The following is a 14713-nucleotide window of genomic DNA, read 5'->3' as shown; positions in this document are numbered from 1 at the left end:
TGAAACATTTTCTGATCTGTACAAGAGAAAAAAATAAGGGACAGAGACCTAACAAAGAAAAACTAAAAAGGAAAGAAAAAAAAAAAAAGAATAGGAAATTAAAGAAAAAAGGAAAAGGAGGAAAAAAATAAAATTAAAGAGAAGACAAGAAAACTCCTCTATAGTCCCAAGGCACTTTTATACCACTAGTGTGATCCAGATAAACAGCAAACTTTTCCCCTTACTCCGCTTTATAAGGAGATTTCTAGCTGAAACTATTGAGTTATTTGTGATAACGGAAGGAGAGTTGCCAAGTCAAGGGCAATTAAATTAGGCTATAAAATAATACAAAAGAAAGAGGAGAAAATATTACCAAGTTAGGACTAGTGTTTTGAGAGAGGAAAAGACTTTTGTTTTAGATGGAATTACAAAAATTGTAGGAGGACATCTGTAATATTTAGGACTTTGGGGAGACTAGCAAAGGTAAGTGGAATTTTAGGGGGTTTGCTCTGTGACATGTGATATAATTTCTTTTGCCACTTATCTGAGAAATTTTAGTGAAGATATAAATTGCTTTTTGGTGCTTTGCAGACTTCAAATTGGTGACTCTTTTGAATATATGTTGATGCTGAAATTGGCTTCAGGACAGCTCACCAATTAGAGCAGTGGAATGGATGTTATGTTAGAATTAGTTGTAGGTGTTCCCACTGATAGTAAATTCCTCGAGAATAAGTGTCATATGCCTTGGTGCTTATTTTCCCAGTCCTTTCTCTTCTATACTATAGGTGACACCATTTCCTCTTGCAGGCGCAGGTGTATCCATGTGTAGCCCCGACTATGACCTCAGTCAATAGAAATTTAAGAGCCTGCCGAGGGTTCCTTATTCCTACATGAGAGAAATGCACACAAGCATGTCACCTGTTCTTTATCTAGAATTTGCAGGTGCTTATGTAATTCACTGTCTTCCTCCTTATACAGCTAATGACCCTTATATCAAGGTATTCTTCTGAGGGAGTAGTGAATCTGTTAGGTCCTAGTTTGTGTGAAACCATAAACTAGAAAAGACATACAATAGCTACCACAAGAGTACTTTTAGCAAGCAGTATATAAGATTTTAATTAAAACTCAGTGAATGTATAGATTAAATGAATTCTGGAGCATCTGTTTTATTCTTTAATTCCAAGCTCTCAATTCTTAAAGAAATATACACTTCATTAATAATAAAACCACAGTTAGTTCAAGACTGCAGTTAAATTATTGCTCGATAGAGCTTATTTTGTGACAACTACACTAGTTGTTCATCTCTTTTATGGTTGTGTTCAGTGAATAGTTTTATAAAAGTATTCCACTTGATCTAAGAGTCTTGGAACTTTAATTTTACTATGTAAGTGTGAGGTCTCTCTTTCAGTTCAAAAAGGTAAAGGAACACTATTTGGTGCCTATGGAAGGAAAAGAGTTTCACTCTATATCCCTAGAGAATTATTCTTCCTAAGCCTAGACAGCCACCCATGTGCCCATAGCTTGTCATCCTCACTTGTCAAAGTGGTGAGTACTTTCTCCTATGTATTGATACTTCCTAATCTTCATATAGGACACGTATATCATGGGATGATTCTAGTAGCAGCAGCTAACACATTCTGCATGCTTCCTGGTAACCCACAGTAGTAAAGAAAGAATCTAGAATGATTCATTCTGCCTCATGTATGGATTTATTCAAAGTGAAACTGAAAACACTGTCTTCTCTGACTACACATAATACAAACATCTATTTCACTACAGTAGCAGTTATACTACAGGATAAGGAAGAAAGTTCTTATCAATGTTTAAAAATGTGCTTTTAAACAGTTGACTTTGGTGCACCAACAGAAAGCCAAGAATAAGATAACCAAAATACCAAAATCTTTTATTCTCATATATCATGTTATGCCATTCAAAACATACTCTCATCAGTTCACTCCTTAAAACTCAGAACTCCCCTAAGATGTAGGAAAAACACTTATAAAAGTGAGTGGCTTTTCCAAGATGAAAACTTTCTAGTTTTCTACATTGTGTGTAGAGTTAACAACACTGCACTATACACTTAAAAGTTTGTTAAAAGATAGATAATATGTTATTCATGTTTAACCACAATAAAAATAGTGAGTGACTTGTCCACAATATCATATATTAGTGATAAAATTAGAATCTAGTACCCTGCTTCTTGGAAATACTTACCTTCTTCTCTCTCTCTCTCGTTTTCTCTCCCTCTCTCTTTTCTTTTCTCCCCCCTACCCTCCTTAAAATGTATTTTTTAAAAATTTAAATGCATAGCTGCAAAAGTAAGAAAGTGTCATGTGGGAAATTACCTTCACACAAAGGTAGCTTCCAAGCACCTTACCAGACAAGTTTCACAGAGATCAGGGAAAGGAAAAAATCACGGAAAATTGAATTCCTTTAGTCAACTTAAAGCACACAGCACAAAGCAAAGTGGAAGAGATGGGTGAGTTAATGGGCTTAGGATATCATGCAATTAAATTGAAAGGACACTTCCTGATTCCGGGGGATTTTAATATTCATATGTCTCTCTGCTACATCAGCCTTCCCCACTGATGGCTTGGACGCAAGGATAAAAAGTGATGTTTGAGTGTTTCTTGGGTGGAGGATTCGTGGGGCCATGATGGGAGTCATCAAACTTTGGCTGAATTAAGACTAAAGGAATATTAAATGTCTCATATATATTTCATATGTCATGGAATACCTAATGTCCCAGGTACCTCGTGAATATTAGGTAGGTATCTCTGAGCTCTTCCATCCCTTTCTATATTCACACATATATGACCTACTTTGTCTTTCTAAAATGCATCACAGTTTACTAATTTACCTCTGCTTACCACGTAAATTATTCCATTCACTTTCCTTTCTTCCATAAGAGAATTGAATATTTTCAAACATAGAAAATGCACTTTACACTAAGAAAAATCCCCTGGGGACTAAATGCAGGAGATGCTGAGAAACCAAAGAAAGAATGGATAAGCAAATGTGCTATCATACAGTGCTGGAGATGGTGTAAGTTTGAAGACTTTCCAAGAAAGTAATTTGGCAATATGTATCAAAAGTCTTTAAAAAAATGCATGGCATTTGACATTCTCCTATTCTAGAATGTTATTTATATAATGATTCTATGGAAAAATACATGCATGATAATACATATGACAGCATTATTTATTATAACAAAATTGAAAAAACATAAATGTGTATCTATAGAACATTGATTAAATAAGTGTTACACTCATAAAATAAGATGATGAAATTTAAGATAATTATGTGAAAAAAAATTGTCACATAGATGGTTAAAATCAGATAAAATATAACTTTATAATTTACTTTGTGGAATTTTTTAATGTATAAAACTGAAATGATAAATAATATTATGCTAAAGATACAGCATCTATAAAATCAGCAATATGTATTAATTAGATAATTAGTGAAAACTTTAAAATTTCTTATTTTTCCCATGAAATGAAAACAATTTGCAAAATGATTCCTGAAATAGTAAGTATTTCATGACAAAAAGATACAAATATTATTTCACAAGACTGAGGTGTATGTGTCTCTGTGTGTCTTGAAGGAATTGTATTAAAGGGGGCATAATTTCCCTATATATTATTTCTACCTTCCCCTCCTAGTTCACGAGAAATTTAGAACTTCCAAGTTGTACATTTAATCCTTAAAATACCCAATGAAATAATAAAAGAGTACACTGGGAGGGGTAAGAACTCTTACCAAAAGTCAACTTGGACTAGGCTTTGAAGTAAATGTGATCTAGTAAAAGAAAAAAATTAGAAACAATGATTAAAGTGCAGCTAATAATTCTGACCCAAGTCAATATTGAGTCTGGAAAACAATGGGTGCTATTTTTAAAAATCTTAAAAAAGAGAAAGAAGGAAGGAAAGGAGGGAGGGAGGAACTTTCTTTAGGGTCTTAAATATATCTTAAGTATTGTATATAACCACTCCAAAACATATCATTTAAACTGCAAAAACAATTTGCATACATATACTTTCTGTAATCAAATGGAATATAACTATGCATAATGGTACAAGGAAATCAGAATTTATTTCTCCTTTTCACATGAAAATGTAACTGAAATAATTTAAACTTTTTAAAAAAATTATAGAAATTCAAACCAACCTACTAATTTTGGTATGGTTTTGACTATTCTAAATTTGAAAATTTGTATAAAATCATAGGGTGTATACCTTTTGTGGAACTGGCCAAAATGAAAAAAAAAGGAATATACATATATTTTCTTGTCCTACCCCTCTCTAAATTTAGTAATAGAGTAACAATTATGTCAGAAAAAAGTGAATAATAGAGTTATTTAAAATGTTATTTTGTGATTTTAATTTGATTTTATTTTTTCATAAAACACTAAATCTATGCATTGTCACACACAAAGATGAAGAAAATCAGATTTTTAGTACATAGGCTCTTGATACATAATGACAAATAGATTATGTGAAATTGAATCAATGTGTACGCTACCAGCAGGGTATGGAAATGCCAACCTCACTGTACTGGTTTTGGCATTGAACATTATCTTCATCTTAACATTTGTCAATATGATAGTCCAAACAATATTTTCAGTTTCGTATTTTAATTTCTCTGGTTAAGAGGAACTTGAATGATTTTTGATCTATTCATCGGCTATTTGTATTTTCTTCTTTGTGACCTTTACTCATTTTATATGGCATTGCTGCTGTTTTTATTTTCTTTTGATTTATGCGACAACATTAAGTATTGAAGACATGACATTTATCACCTAAAAATTAAAGAAATATGCTCTGGAAGTTCACTGGTTTTATTTATTTCTTACCACAAATAAAATATTTAAATTTTTATGACATCCTTACTCATCATTAACTGAATTTTTTTTGCAGCTCTTGACTTTTATATTTTGTTTTTAATACATATAATGTGTGAGAAAGAACACTTTCTGATCAGATCCTGTGCAAAGGCAGATCTATTATAGTGTCTTTTGTTATATTTTTCATTATTTCTAAGGATATAATAAACCTTAAATTAGAAGAATTTTTTACAGTTACATTGTGAGATGTTTCAATAACTAAAGTATATTTACATGACAACTTCAATGCTTCTGTAAATAATGGTCAATTTATCTATCCCTTTACTAAGGGATACTCAATTATCCAAAATGGTCCAGTGCATTTTGAAAATCCCCCCCAAAACATTAATAAATGCAGAGAATAGAGTGGGGCATTTTAATATCAAGCCCTGTTCTACAAGACGGGCACTTTCTATCACAGGGACTAGGTTATCAGTGCCAACTTAAATTTTCTGTATCTACCTTATACAAAATACTATTCCCTACTTGAATAATTCTGAAATTTCATTCCCTACAATAAATGATTTTTGCATACTTATTATATTCTTAGACCATGCATGTAAATTTCCTACACCATTATGGCTTCATAATATTATTAATGGACAAAAATACATTTATCAAAGATTAATTTTTTCCACACATCTATTTATAAAAATCTGAATATATCCACTTAGAATGAAGTAGAAATATTTCATGCGTTAAGAGACAGTTATAAAATAGCCCAAGTGGTATGAAGGAAAGAATTAACCACTAATACTACAGAGAATGAAAAAAGAAAAAGGAACCTATTTGGCTAGAGTATGCTGGAAATGTTTATGGAAGAATAGGAAATTGAGTGGCATTATTAGGCACTGAGATTAATCTTCTAATAAGAGACATAATTGATCCTGAGAATATTCTCCTCATTAATTTTAAGACAATAATATCAGCAAGTTCATATCAGGCTACCAAACTGAAATAAGGCTTAACCCACAATTTGAAATTACTATCATAAAAATGCCACTCTCTGAAAAAAATATGTTCACAAAAATAAATAACCACAGATTAGATTAGTCATATACAGACGTTTTCCCAGAGATGTATACTTAAGAGAGAATTTCTGGGCAGCATGAGATAAAGGGGGCTGCCTAATCTTCATTATGATTCCTCAGTGTTTCTCTAAAAATGAAGATATTATAGAGTCTTTCAAGAAGCAATATAAGTTATGGGAAATTTTCATAACAAATGAAAAATACTGAAGAAAAAAAGAGATGAAATGACCATTCAAATCCATTTAGAAATTTTATCCTTAAATAGAATACAAATCTGGATGCAGAGGATACTTGGGAAAGCCAGACTAGACAAGTAATCTTTAAGTGATTTTTCCTACCTGTTTGTACTCATTGTGAGGACTGGAATCATGACTAAAATTGTAGGCTTCATGAAAGTAAATACGTTTATGCCATATAAGTATTACAATAATATTATAGACCCTCCAGGTTCCAGGTTAACACTCTCAGCTGGTTTTCTTCCTGCCTTTTAAAATTCTCATTTCTCAGCCTCCTTAGAGAAGGGTGGTCATATGTCCTGGCTGGTCTGGGTCAGAACCCATTTATGCCCATCACCTCTTATTACTGTAATTATTACTAGTGTCTCTTTCACTCTTGAGTGACCTCTTTTGAAAAATAAATTATGTGTTAATAGTCTTAGTTATTTCCTCCTCTGCCTGTTACTCCTCTCAAGGTTTCTGTACTAGGCCTGCTTTTCTTCTCCCTATATTCAAGTCTCCAGACATTAATGTCCATTTATAAGACTTTGAATTTCTCCTATGTACATCTGACTCTTCAAACTGTAACACACACACTTATACCCTGAACTCAAAAATGTTATACTCATCTCCTACTGGACATGCTACATGGATGTTCCAGAGGCACCGTAAACCCCATGTCTAAAAATGACTGTATTCTCTTTCCTCTCTAACCCACTCCTACTATATTCATTTGTGCCGGTGAAAAGCATCATAACCCACCTCAAATCCCAGGCATCATTTCCATCCTCTCTATCTCTTTTGTCCTATAAGCAACCATCAATCCTATCAACTCTACCTTCTATGTAGCTCCCTATTCTGCCGCTTCATTTGTTAGACAGAATAACATAGCTGTTAAGAATATGGTAGCTGAGTCAGAGAGATGTGGATCTCAATCCTTATCTTACCATTTACTAATCATATAAAGTACTTAATTACCCTGAGTTCAGGTTTTCTGTTTTGTCTGTATAAGGATAATAATAGTTCCCATGTACCTCATAGGGTACTTTTATAACATAGGTGAGAAATTCTTGTAAAGCACTTTTCCTGGTGCATAACTGTTCAGAAAATGTTAGCTTTGACTTTTAATATTGTTAATTGTTATTAGTGAAAGTCACTACCACCTCATGGTTAGATCATGGCAACCACCTCCTAACTCTGGTTTCCCTGATTCCATTCTTTCCTTCACATTGCCTTTCTTTATGTTGCAGGTAGAATCGTATTTTTAAAACACAGATGTGTGCACATTACTCCCTTGCCCCGTGGGTACCCGTTAGTTTCAGCGTAAATCCCAAACCCCTAATCACCATGCCTAACCCATTCCTGACCTGTCTCCTGCTTATCATGCCAGATTTTTTCTTGCATTCTTCTTTGACAAAAAGGTTTACAAGCTTGAGTGTGCCAAGAATTACTAAAAAGTATATTCAGACTGATTCTTATCATATACCCACAGATTTTCATTTAGTAAACCCAGGGTGGAGCTCAGAACTTTGCATTTTAAATTAACTTTACCTCCTGCACCGTCTCAGGCCGTCCCCACCCCACCACCGCCAAGAGATTCTGATGAGGGAACACAACTTCAGAAACTTTGGCTTGTATTGTATTATACTCCAAAGACCTTTTTCAGCATTTCTTGCCTAACTGCCTCTTTTTTTTTTTTTTCACTCATCATAGAAGTCACTTTTTCAAGGAAGCAGTAAAATGTTGAGTTTCTTTTATTTTAATTCTTTGGAGAAAAGCAGACTTCTGATATTAATTTGGTCTCTTATACAAGTTTTCCTATTGAGAAGATAACTCATTGTGTAGTTGAAAGTTACTACATTTCCTCATTTTACATTAATAGTTTGTCATCCTAGTGCACGTGTCTCTCATGACTTTGGTCAGCATGAATAAAACGTTCCTGAAATCTGAACTCTACCAGGCAAAGCAGTAAAACTGAGATCATTAATGTTTAGAAATGAAGAGTAGATCCTGAAATAGAATACATCTTGTGAGGTATCGCCTAAAAACAAAACAAAAGGACACGCATCTGTCTTAGGTTTGGCTTATTTTCAACAACATCTGGGATGAAACATAACTGTTGTCTCTCTGCACGCAGTAGCTTTGTACCTTTTGTCCTAACGGTGGCATTTCTATTTACTGAAATACTCAGCCATTTCATTTAAGACATAAAATTTAAGAAAATTAATATTATTTATTGTTATTTTTCCCCTTTTACAACGAGAGTCATCCCTTGCAGGCTCTTGATTTTATTTAAATTTTCCTTCAGGTCATAAGTAATTTGATAGCTAGGTGTGTGTGTGTGTGTGTGTGTGTGTGTGTGTGTGTGTGTGTGTGTGTGTTTGTGTATATGTGTTAGAGAGAGAGAGGGAGATAGAGCAAGAGAGAAAGAGAGAGAGAAAGAGAGAGAATTTGTATCTGTGTGATTTATTTTTTAAAACTCTTCCCAGTAAAATCAGTAAGATTTTGCCTTTTTTTTCTCCCAGCATTTGACAGATACAGACATAGAGATAAGAATCATGATAGGCTGTTGAATAGTTTATCTGTTTGTAGTTTAACTTCAAATATATGACTCTAAATTTCAGAATAGATATATCACTTGGTGTAGTTCAGATAATTGATTCATAAGTCAGCTGCATCAGGCAGGTTTTGATGGTATCTTTATAAACAGGCCGGAGCTTTCAAATGCCTGATCGTATCTCTCATACTGACATGAAAGGCACTTAGAGGTTGGAATATGCTAGCAGTACAACTTGTATTCTAGATACAGTTCATGAGGCCTATTAGCTTCCTATGGTACAAGTAACAAAATATCACTGAATGTAATAAATTGAATGATAATCCCAGAAATGCTTTTCTAATTGTGTTTTAAAGGAGCAATGTGAGTTATGACTTTTACATTAGATGTTTAGAAATAAAAACACAAGCCATTTTAATACGTTTAAAACATAAACCAGCATGATAATAAAATAAGAGGATTAAAAATTCCAGAGACATATCCACCAGTGCATACTGCTAAGATGGTTTCTCATCCATATGCGAGTCAGATGGAGCCTGCTTTTACAAAGTGCATTCACTCAATCTGTCTTCATAATTCCAGATGTAGGCACACACATCTTTTATCCTAAAATTAGGTAAAGGATTAGGAATTTGCATAGTGAGATATTTGTCAGACAACTGTAAACATACAAGATTCTGAGCTAGAAACAATATATTAGACAAATTTATTTGGTTAATTCTAACCAGATCCCCTGTACACTTTGTGAATTTCTTTGGGGCCAAGCATACCATACATTATACATTGTCTCCTCCCTGACTGCTGTCCTAACCTGACTTTCTGGTCAGTTCTCATGTACATAGAGGATTTTTTTTTTTTTTTTTTTTTTTTTTTTGGATAGGCTTGAAATACTTCATTCTAAGTACTGTTTCCCCACTCCGTTCTGTACCACAAAAATAAGCACAGAACCCTATAATCCTAGAAGTTAGCTATATCCGTTCGAAGGAAATCAGAATAGGTCACCCCAAAATATGCCACTTTGGCATATTGAGTATTTTGACTTCAAGGCACTTAAACAGCAGGTGAAAGAAAGACTCTTACCCTCTTTTTTCTTCCAAAAAGTTCCTCAGCAAATATCAAAAAGTGCACAACAGGAAACACACTGGGGAGAAAACCTTCTAGCGCCCCAAATTTGGAATGTGTTATCTTCCAAAGGAGAACATCTTGAAGCATGAAGCCCGGAGTTGTCTGAACCAATCATAACAAGTCTTCACGTGCGGGAAGTGCCTGGAGGCCTTCTGCTGGAGGACGGAGCTGCCGGTACACTTGGCATCCCACACGGGGGACATGCCCTCCAAGTGCTGTGCCTGCTCGCAGCAGTTCAGGAAGAAGAAGCTCATGCAGAGCCAAGGGAGCAAACTGCATGGAGCTCCCAAGCTCCACACCTGTCCCACCCGGGCCAAGTTCTTCTTGTCCCAAAGGGAACTGCAGCTGCACCAGGCTTTTAAGCACTGTGGTGAGCTGTTTGAGTGCGAGGAGCTCTGCCGCGTGCACCCAGAATGGCCTGCAGATGCACACCAAGGCCAAACACAGGGATTAGAGGGCATGTGTCTGCAGGTTCTGCAGCCACGCCTTTACCCAGAAGGCAGGTCTCAACCTGCACCTGCGCAGGCACGCGGGCCAGAAGCCCTTCCAGTGCCACCTCTGTGGCTACACCTTCTGCACCCAAGCTGGCCTGGAGAAGCACGACAGCACCACACCAGTGAGAGGCCTGCAGCTGTGAGTTCAGCACCCAGAAAGGCCCCTGCTGAGAAGCACGGGACTGTTATCAAACGCGAGGCCCTGTGCCTGATGCACAGTGAGGCTGAACACCACCAAAACGTCGGAGTTTGGAACACAGAAAGGTTGATTGCAGGGTGATGCAAGAGAAGGGTGGCTCATGCCTTAAAACCCCCGAACTCTCCGAAAGCTTTCAGCAAAGCCCTTTTATAGGAAAGGCGAGGGAGGGGCGTGGCTAGTTGGTGCACACTTCTTGGTGTCAGAGCCTTTGTTCTTGAGGTCAGGTCACCATCAGGTCATGATGTTCCTGTAAATTTCCACCAAAACAAATGTTACTCTCTGTTCTGAAAAGAAAGGGCAAGGTCCCAAGGCTCAGCTTTCGCCCTCTGAGGTCCAGGCCCTGGCTAAGGGGGAGGGGAGTGGCCTGTGCAGGCTGGTCACCCTGCCTGGGGGCACTCATCCAGCACCCGGTCTGGCTCCTCCCGCCAGGGCCCAGGCCTGACTGAAGAGGCAGATCTCAGCTGACGGCGCCCTCAGAGTCAGATGCCCAGACCCTGCCCAGCTGTCATCACCGAGGGAGCCAGGAGCCAAGACCCAGCCAGCCCTCAGGCTTTTCATTTAAACTGGAGAGAATCATTTGTATAGGATCAATAGGAATACAGGTTGTAGCAAATACCCTGTCAGGTGAATTCCCAGCTCACAGCAATTGCCCTTCTTTGAGAATAGTCCCAACACAGAGGTGGACCTGAGGTAATGATGTGCAATGTCCTTGCTACTTAACCCTGACCTCTGGCCAGCTCCTAGCGGTAGACAACTGACCTCAGCTGGACCAAGTTTTGAAAATTGCACAGAGAGACTGAAGCTGGCTGAAGCTGTCACCTTAATGGCAGCATCCGTAGTCTCCAGCTGCCGAGGCCTCCGCGGACCGCGACCCATGGAGACGGCTGCCGCCATTAGGCCGCAGAGGTGGGGATGGGGGAGAGGTTCGCCGCTACTTCAAGGCCAGCGGGAGGCCCTGGTGAGGGCTCTGGAGCTCTGCAGGACACAGCCCTTAGCCTGTCCCCGGCCCCCAAGCTCACCTGCCGGCCCGGAGGCCAGAGGGCCTGGAAGGCCCTAGGGAGAAAGCCAGAATCCACCTCCAGCCACATTCAGTGCACCAAGGACCACTCTTGCCTGAGCAGGACATCTGACCCCCGTGCTGATTGTTGAGCAATGGTGGTTACTCGCTAATGGCTGCGTGCCCACTCTGCCCTATTACATGACTGGCCGCCACCAGCAGGGTGCCACCAGGAGGGTCCCACTTCTGCCAGATCTGTGGGAAGACCTTTAAAGTGATGGCACAGCTGCGTGGGCACGTCAGACAGCACAAGGGAGTGAGGCAGTTCAACTGCACCGAGCGTGGCTCCAAGTTCACCCAGTAGGCCCACCTATGACCTGTGCAGAACTGCAATCCACCAGAGCACAAGCTGGACCCTGGTCATTGAAAACCAGGCAATGGTGGTGGGCTCAGCTGAGATGGTGAAGTCCCTGGCCCAGGGCGGCCTGGTCAGCATCTTTGTGCAGAGGAGAGCCAGGGGTCCTGCATCCCTCGTTCATCCTCACGGCTGCCATCTCTGAGAAAGGTGACACGTAGCTCCCCTGCCCACCACAGCCCACTTGGCCCTGGCCCCCAATAAGCCACAGGGCTTTGGACTCTAAAAACATAAATGCATTTTTTTTTGAATGCTTTACTCCTGACCACCTTCATGTTTTGCTCATAAGATCTTCTCAAGAAGTCCATACCTAACTCCCATTTAAAATAGCCACCCTGCTTTCGCCTGTGCACTCAACATTATCTAACATCCTGTATCATTTACATACTTTCTTTATCATTGTCTCTTCCCATTAAACTATAGGCTTTATGAAGTTATGGCATTTAATATATTTTGTTTGCTGCTGTATCTCCAAAGCTTAGAACAAAGCCTGACCCATAAGAGATTATCGATAAACATTAATTGTTTTATTTGTTTTTTAAAAGAATATACGTGTTTTATGTTTGTAAGTGCAAAGATAAGAATGAAAGAAATACACCAAACTAATAATACTGACTACTCTGGGAGTGATCATTTGAGAATGGTATAAGAGAACTACCAGCATTTTTGTTCCTTATACGTTTATATTATTTTAAGCACTTTCTTCTTATTAACAGCATGTATTTCTATCACCAAAGAATATTATAATAAAACTAACCATTAAAAAAAATCACACAGTGCCTGCTATATAGTATGCACTCAAACATTTTTTTCAATAAGCATGTTATGGGCTCCAATAATATGCCAGACACTGTGATAAGACCCGGGGTAGATGGTAGTGAAAATGAATCACAAGAACTCCACTTTCGTGGAGCTTGAAGTAATGTAATATGGGTCTGTTCATTGCCTAAAGATTGCATGTACTTTCTATTGTGTATAAAGTTACACTTGTATTTGTGAAAATACGGCAAACTGATTTTCAGATTGCTTGGAAAGGGGCACAAGGGCAGTTTCCAGAATGATGGAAATGTTCTACATCATGATTTGACAGCGGTTACACAGGTGAATACATTTGTTAAAATTCACTGAACTGTGCACATAAAATATGTGCCGTTTATTGTATGTAAAATGTCTTAATCAAAAATGCAAAAGTGTATATATTTTGTTTTCTAAATTATAACACCTGGTCTTGTAGAAAATTAGTGAGAGGTAATCCATCTTTAAAATAGAAAATTAATAAATGTGATTAATAAGATTTGGGATTAGATTTAGATTGACAAATAAAAATCTATAGATATTAGTAATAAACTGAGGAGAGTTTTAGAATCCATATAAAAATTTTACTGTGCAAATCAGCCCAATAGACTCTTTCAATATTTGTAAATATGAAATAATCTTTAGTTGTCCTTTGATTACAAAATTAATCAATGTTTATTTACAGAAACTTTGGAATCACAGATAGAAAATCATCCAAGGGCTAATAATCATTTGGCATATTCTACGGCAATCGTTTTTCAAAGATACGTTTGTACATGAATGAAATTATACTTACCTATACTTTTGTATCTGGCTTTCACATTTATTATCAAAACATAGGCATCACCCCCCAAATTAAAAACCATTTGTAGATATGATTTTAAATGTGTGTCTGTTTTTCAGTGGTATTGAGGGAGTGTGGTGTGGTAGAGAAAACAGTATATAGACCCAGCTACATTCCTTTCTGAATCCCAGCTTAGCCAATAGCTAGCCTTTGACTAGATTAATCTTTTTGTCTGTGTTGAGGTGTGTAAATGATATAACTAAGTTAGGCAAAATGAGATAACAATATCTTCTTTGCAGGGCACCCTTATATATTTATATAAAATGTATTTAAACCATCTAGCACTGTGCTATGTACCTAGCATGTACTCAATAAGTGATTATACAGTTCACATACCACAATTATTTTAACCACACTTTTAGACAATGTTGTTGTTTAAAATTTTCTCTGTTTTAATGAAGTGTACCTGAACTAGTCTGTTTTTCTGATTAACCATAGCCTAGATGTCAAGACTTGTCAGTTTAGGGTCACTGATGGTAAAAAACATCACATATATCATTCTATGCATATAATCAGTCTTTTCACAATTTTTATACTATAGCCTTCTTAAACTCTTAATTTTAATTATTCTCTGTTTATTGGAATTGAAACATTGATAATCTTTCAGTAATACTAATTGAGTATATTTTTCAGAGCACTTGCATATTTGAAATTCTTCGTCTTCATATTTCAACCAGAATTTTTCACAATTTTCTGTTAAAATTCAATTTTTTAAGTTGAATAATGACATTTTATAATAACATTGAAGTTTCATATAACAGAAGTCATATAACAGAAATTCACTGTTTCACTAACTGAATCGAGAATAGAAATCAGAGATAAAATCATAGCTATCTTTGTGCTACCTTCTGGACTAAAAATGCAGTTTGCCTATATTACTCTTTTCTTAAGTCCTCGCTTCACATAAGCTCTGCACAACCAGAAAAGAGACCAGCTGCCCCTTCCCTCCATGAGAGTGATTTTCTGAACCATACACCTTATCTCTTATTACTCAGGACCCACTACCAACATCTATCTTTCAGTCCTCTTAACTAGTCAATGTCTCAATTAAACCCCCAAGATTAAATAATATATGCCAATATGTGTCCAATATTAAAGTTCTGTAATAGATGATCCCTTACTGGTGGTTACGTAAAGGTGAAACAAAATCACAAAAGCTGTGTTGTTTTATATTTTT

Source organism: Balaenoptera physalus (genome assembly GCF_965194825.1).
Source record: "Balaenoptera physalus genome assembly, chromosome: 13".
In the NCBI taxonomy this organism is placed as follows: Eukaryota; Metazoa; Chordata; class Mammalia; order Artiodactyla; family Balaenopteridae; genus Balaenoptera; species Balaenoptera physalus.
The sequence above is the reverse complement of the archived record's forward strand: the minus strand, read 5'-3'. Positions refer to the sequence as shown.